The sequence below is a fragment of the Myotis davidii genome, unplaced genomic scaffold (genome assembly GCF_000327345.1).
Source record: "Myotis davidii unplaced genomic scaffold, ASM32734v1 scaffold1063, whole genome shotgun sequence".
NCBI lineage: Eukaryota > Metazoa > Chordata > Mammalia > Chiroptera > Vespertilionidae > Myotis > Myotis davidii.
In genome coordinates this window covers 661,588-667,377 of record NW_006296624.1, presented here as the reverse complement: position 1 = coordinate 667,377, position 5,790 = coordinate 661,588, and positions in this window count along the sequence as shown.

The window sequence follows — 5,790 nt, the reverse complement described above, 5'->3', positions numbered from 1 at the left end:
TAGGGAGAGATGTCATGTTGCAGGAATTCTCGCTTTTTCAAACTTGTCTGGGAAGATGTCACATAAAGTTAAAGAAACAAAGCTACTGAAAGTTATGAAGGTTTATGTGTTCAATAATATGACTCTGAACTAGATGCTTATTTGCGGGAGGAGGGAGAGGTTGGAATTAGAGAACCTGTGTAGGAAGTGGCAAGTTTTATGAACTTATGGTTATGAAGGGAGAGATTGAAAAAGCAGGTTTTAAAAGAGGCTTAGACTCGGGCCTGGGTGATTGGCACTGGGGAATATTCCCTACAGGAACTGCAGAGTTGAAAAGAGGAGAGTGTCTTCCAGTAAAAATTACAATCTTGATCTTTGCCATGTTAAACACGAGGTGGTAATGAGACAGCAGGAAGCTACTTTGGTGCGGCAGCAGGAAAACATGACTAAACAGCTGGAGGAGTGTGACATGCAGAGGTAAAACTCACTAATTCATTAGCTAATCATACCTTTCCATTACACAGCACTGAGCTTTACGGTTTACAAAATACTTATCATATACATCTCTGCGTCCTCGCAACAACCCTGTAAGGCAGGTATTATTAACCACTTTTTACAGAGAAGGGGACTGATGCTCTGAGAGACACTTGCTTTGGACCCTGGACTCATTAGCTAAGTGCTAGAATTGTGGTTCAGCTTAATTTTTTTTTCTTGCCAAGGTCAACATGCCTTTCACAATTATGAAAGCATCACTGCTATTGGTCCCTTTGGAGATGGATAGGCCCAAACTTTTTGAAACGAAATTCCCCTGATAATAGTTTTATCAAGCGTAACGTTTTCCCAGATGAAGGTTACATGGGAAATGATCAAGAGCCTTGGTCAGAAGTCCAGAATTCCCCCAATGATCTTTGGAATCCTGGGTGTAAGAATCACTGGAGTTTCTTCTCAATCTCAATTACCCTCTTCTTCTTTTTTTAAAAATATATTTTATTGATTTTTTACAGAGAGGAAGGGAGAGAGATAGAGAGTTAGAAACATCGATGAGAGAGAACCATCGATCAGCTGCCTCCTGCACACTCCCCACTGGGGATGTGCCCGCAACCCAGGTACATGCCCTTGACCGGAATCGAACTAAGCAATGTCCTGGGGGGCCCACGTGGCGTCTGCAGACAGGGGTTTCTTGTGACTGCAAAAGAGATTAGGAATAGATGCTCCCATTTCTCTCTGTGGGAAATGCCATGTCTGAATGTGTTGCCAGGGTTACATCAATTGTCTTATGTCCATTAGCGTAAAAGCCATCACAACAAAGATGTCAGAACCAAGGAGAAGTGGAAAAAACTGAGTACTCGATGGCATTTTAAAACGTCTACCTTGAAAAATCTTGAAACTTTTTCTTCCTCTTGATATACGCAAAATAATATATTTCCATTGTGTAAAGTAATTTGAGTGGGGGTCTGGTTCTTATAGATCAGTGTGATGGGGAACCTTTTGAGCTCGGCGTGTCAGCATTTTGAAAAACCCTAACTTAACTCTGGTGCCGTGTCACATATAGAAATTTTTTGATGTTTGTAACCATAGTAAAACAAAGACTTATATTTTTGATATTTATTTTATATAGTTAAATGCCATTTATCAAAGAAAAATCAACCAAAAAAATGAGTCCACATGTCACCTCTGACACGGGTGTCATAGGTTCGCCATCACTGTTGTAGATGATTCATGCACGAATTCATGCACGGGTGGGGTTCAGCCATGCTAGCCCACCCCGATTGAGCCAGGCCAGCTGGGGGAGGGGACACAGGAAGCTGGCCAGCTGGCCCACCCCCTCGTCAAACTCCCGGTGAAGGGGACAATTTGCATATTAGCCTTTTATTATATAGGATAGCTTCCTACCTGATTCTATCAGCGTCAGCCTTTATTTTGGCAAATTAACCTCAAAATTAAATGACCTAAATGCAGAGCTTTTCTCACAAAGTTGTACTAGAAAATGTAATTTCAATTGCTTTCTCAATATATATCAAATGTACATATTTTTGTCAACAAATGCCACACAAATGTGGATGTAACCAGATTATTGCCTCTTTTGTTAAGCAAAGTACAACTCTGAAGACAGGTTTCCATCTCATGTCAGTCCTGGTATTTCCTTACCTTCATGCCAAGCTAAGACTATGGATGCGTCGTCTCTGATTCATTCTCATGAATCTCTAGCAGAATTTGATAACCTCTTTCTCAAACTGTAATATAAAATAATTACTCCCAGAAAAAAATGGTTTGTCTTTCTTTTTTTTTTTTTTATTCCTATCTTTTTGTCTCTTTCCAGTCTTATCCAAACCCTCTTACCAAGCGTTAAGGAATCTAGAACTCTGAGCACAGATGAATGCTGTTGTGGGGAACAAATGGGCTATGGATTGCTGAGAAACTTATCTAAAGTAAATGACTGCACTTCTCCCAATTTAGGGGGGAAATTCACCTCCAGAAAGTGCTTGTCCATTATAAGTTCCCTTACAGGGCCCAAAGGTTTCAAAAACTTCAGTTTATTTGATAAATAGCATATTGCCTGTATTCAGATTTGCTAAGATAATGTTAAACTGCATAAAGGCCAAAAAAATTAGAAATTTTTATCCTATGCACTGTCCAGTGACTTTTGGTAAAGTTTCAATAATAAATGATGACTATTTATACTAATTCCATTTTAAATCTAATAAATGTGCCCATTTCATATTGTATAGCCCCCTTTGTATTAAATGTAAACAGTGGCTGTGAGTAATGTGGATGCATTAGCATGGTATAAGTGGTATTCATTATATATGAACTGCCAGCTCTGTTCTAGGATCCTTATGCTATGGAAATGTTGCTTTTCCTAAAACTTTCCCAGTGAGTAACCATTTTTAATAAATAAAATAAAATATGTGTCCCTAGGAGACTTCATAGTATGTATATATTAGAGGCCCGATGCATGAAATTCATGCAAAAGTAGGCCTTCCTTCGGCCAGCCACCAGCACTGGCTTCCCTCTGGCACCCAGGACCCAGGCTTCCCTTGCAGCCCTGGCTTTGTCTGGAAGGACATCTGGTCTAATTAGCATATTACGCTTTTATTATTATAGATATTTTAAGTAAAGCATGTATCTCAAAACTGAAGTCCTTTGTATTGTTTAATCTGGAAGCGATTTCTGTCTTGTTCTTTGGAGATTCTTTTATTATTATTATTATTATAGTTACCCATTATTGTGCTTTAAGTAAATAAAGTTGGAGGGTGAATAGTTATATTTTATTGTTATAATTACTCAGCTTTTGGATTTGCCTTGTTGGTTTGAAAAAAAATAAGACTTTATTTCATTTGAAAGATATAAATGATAGCAAATTCCTATTTGAAATTGTTAGACTGTGATTACCAGTACAACTATATAACCTTATATATGTAAATCACTAGAGTTCATGGTAAGTCTGACATTCATGGAATTAATGAACTAAATAATTAAGTGACCTAGTAAACGAATTGGTAAACCAGAACTATTAATCTTTTAATGAATTCTTTGCTATCACTTAAATAATAATTTTTTGCATAATTTTAAAGGATTATAGTGAAGAAACATTTGAATTGAAAACCCATTCAGTGAAGAAACGTTATTTTTATAAATCCATCATTATGTCTCTTTTTATTGAATTCATTTCTATTCAGTTTAGAAAAGGGGCAATTCTTATGTCGATGACTAACAGTCCTCGACTTCAGAGGTTTTTTTTCTTTCCTCTGCACTGAGACAAAGGGTTCAGGATCATTTACTGCTTTGTAAAACCACAGCCTAAAATGAGTAATTAGCATACAAATATAATTTTAGAAATCCCCTATTTGATAGTGTATGTCACATGTGTTTCAGAATTGTTAAACTCTTGTAGGTTAACTAGTACATAAAATAAGGCATTTTTACTGGTTATCTTCAAATAGCATTTTTAGAGTCTCCAAAAATGACTATATTTACCTTTCTCTTCAAACACACTTTTAAAAAACCGATTGTAACTATTATAATAACTGAGCTGGACTAAATACAACCAACATTTGGAACATTGAAATGTTCAGGGTTATATCAATCAATAATTAGAGAGCAGTAGAAGTAGACTGTGTCTTCTGTATCGATACTAATTACTACTTGCTTGCCTAAGACGACCCTCCATAGGATGAGGAATTACTGAATCATGAGTTAATGCCAGTGGTCTTGATCCAGCATCTAGAAGGGTTCAGGAACCTGGAGAAGGTGCTGTGCATAAATTAAATAAGAGTCCAGAGATAAAACATAATTTTGAAAGGCATTATGGGGAGTCAGAAGACTTAGCTAAAGGAACTAAGTTCTCCCTTGTCTCAAGACCCCTTGATTTTTATTAACACAATTTGTTCTAAGGGAAGGTAGATATACACATCAAAGGCCAGGGCTACTATGCAGAATCCATTGTCAGATTGGGGAATTGCCTACGGCTGTTCAGTTGTTTGGCCAGTAAGAGGTGATAGATTAAGATGCTTTTAGCTGTCTGGCAGCAAGCAATCATTTTATGCATCCTTTTCAGGTTTGGGGAAATGCCCTCAACCATCTCCAGATTATTCAGCCCTGCTGACATGCTGGAATTGGCTTCCGGCAATAAGTATTCCATACTTTCCACTAGAAGGAAAAAATTCAAGTGCTTAAATAAAAATAAAGGACAGCCAGAGTTATGGCTACAATGGTTTTCTCACCTCATATGAAAGAAGATGATGATCCCTTAAATTAACCAGTGTTTATGGCATCCTATCATGAACTTGACACTGTCCTAGGCACAATGGAACATACAGAAGAAAAAGAAGATCCAGTCCACAGCTTATAATCTAAGTGAAAAGAGTCTACTAATACACAGAAATTAGTATCAAGCCGTAGAGAAGTGATAATAGCCTCAACTATTGCAGACAAAACATCCTGTAGCTTTGTAGGCTGAAGAGATGCACTTTTGAGTATTTTTAAATCTTCTAAGAATCTGTGAACCTCCGTTTCTGGCAATGTGGAAGACTACATATCCTGAAAATCTGATAGCAGCTAGAAATTTTCATAAAATATAACAATTTAAAAAAATACAAACCTGGACTTGCAATAAATTAAAGATAATTTCCAAGGTCCCAAGATAAAGGGGAACTTCTAACCAGAGTAGTAAATAAAAGCTGACTCAAACGCTGTCCTGGAGGACTGCCACTCCTGATCACCAATAGCCTCAAAAGATAGCACAGTGTCCTGGATCTTCATACAGAACAGGGAGTTGGGACTTTCAAAGGGCTGCTAGACCAAGCATGTTAGACTCAAAGGCTAACCCGGGCCAAATAATCAAGGTTTAGGTTTACGTGGACCCTAAAAAAACAAAAGCTTCAATTTTCATAGAAACATAGGTTTATTTTGATAGAGACATGCTGAATACTAAGTCTGAAATAAATAAGTAATCGTTAACATAAAATAATATAACATTTTAATGAAAACTAATTTTTTTCTTGAACATTAACTTACCAGACACTGAATAACTGCACAAATTAATAAGCGTAATGCAAATAAACCTATTGTTCTTGTTCTCTGAAAGCGAAATATTTGTTGTGCACACCAAACAAGTCAGTACAAGACTAATGATTTGGCCATCGGCTGCTAAAATGTTCTCTGCTGGTATTAGTGTAGAGAAATGGTGTGCCTGTGCCTAAGGGAAATGAATGCAACACGATTATTGTAATCAGTCATTTGTGAACGTTGTAGTTCATTATTAATAACTAGGGGCCCACTGCACGAAATTCATGCACTGGGTGTACGGGG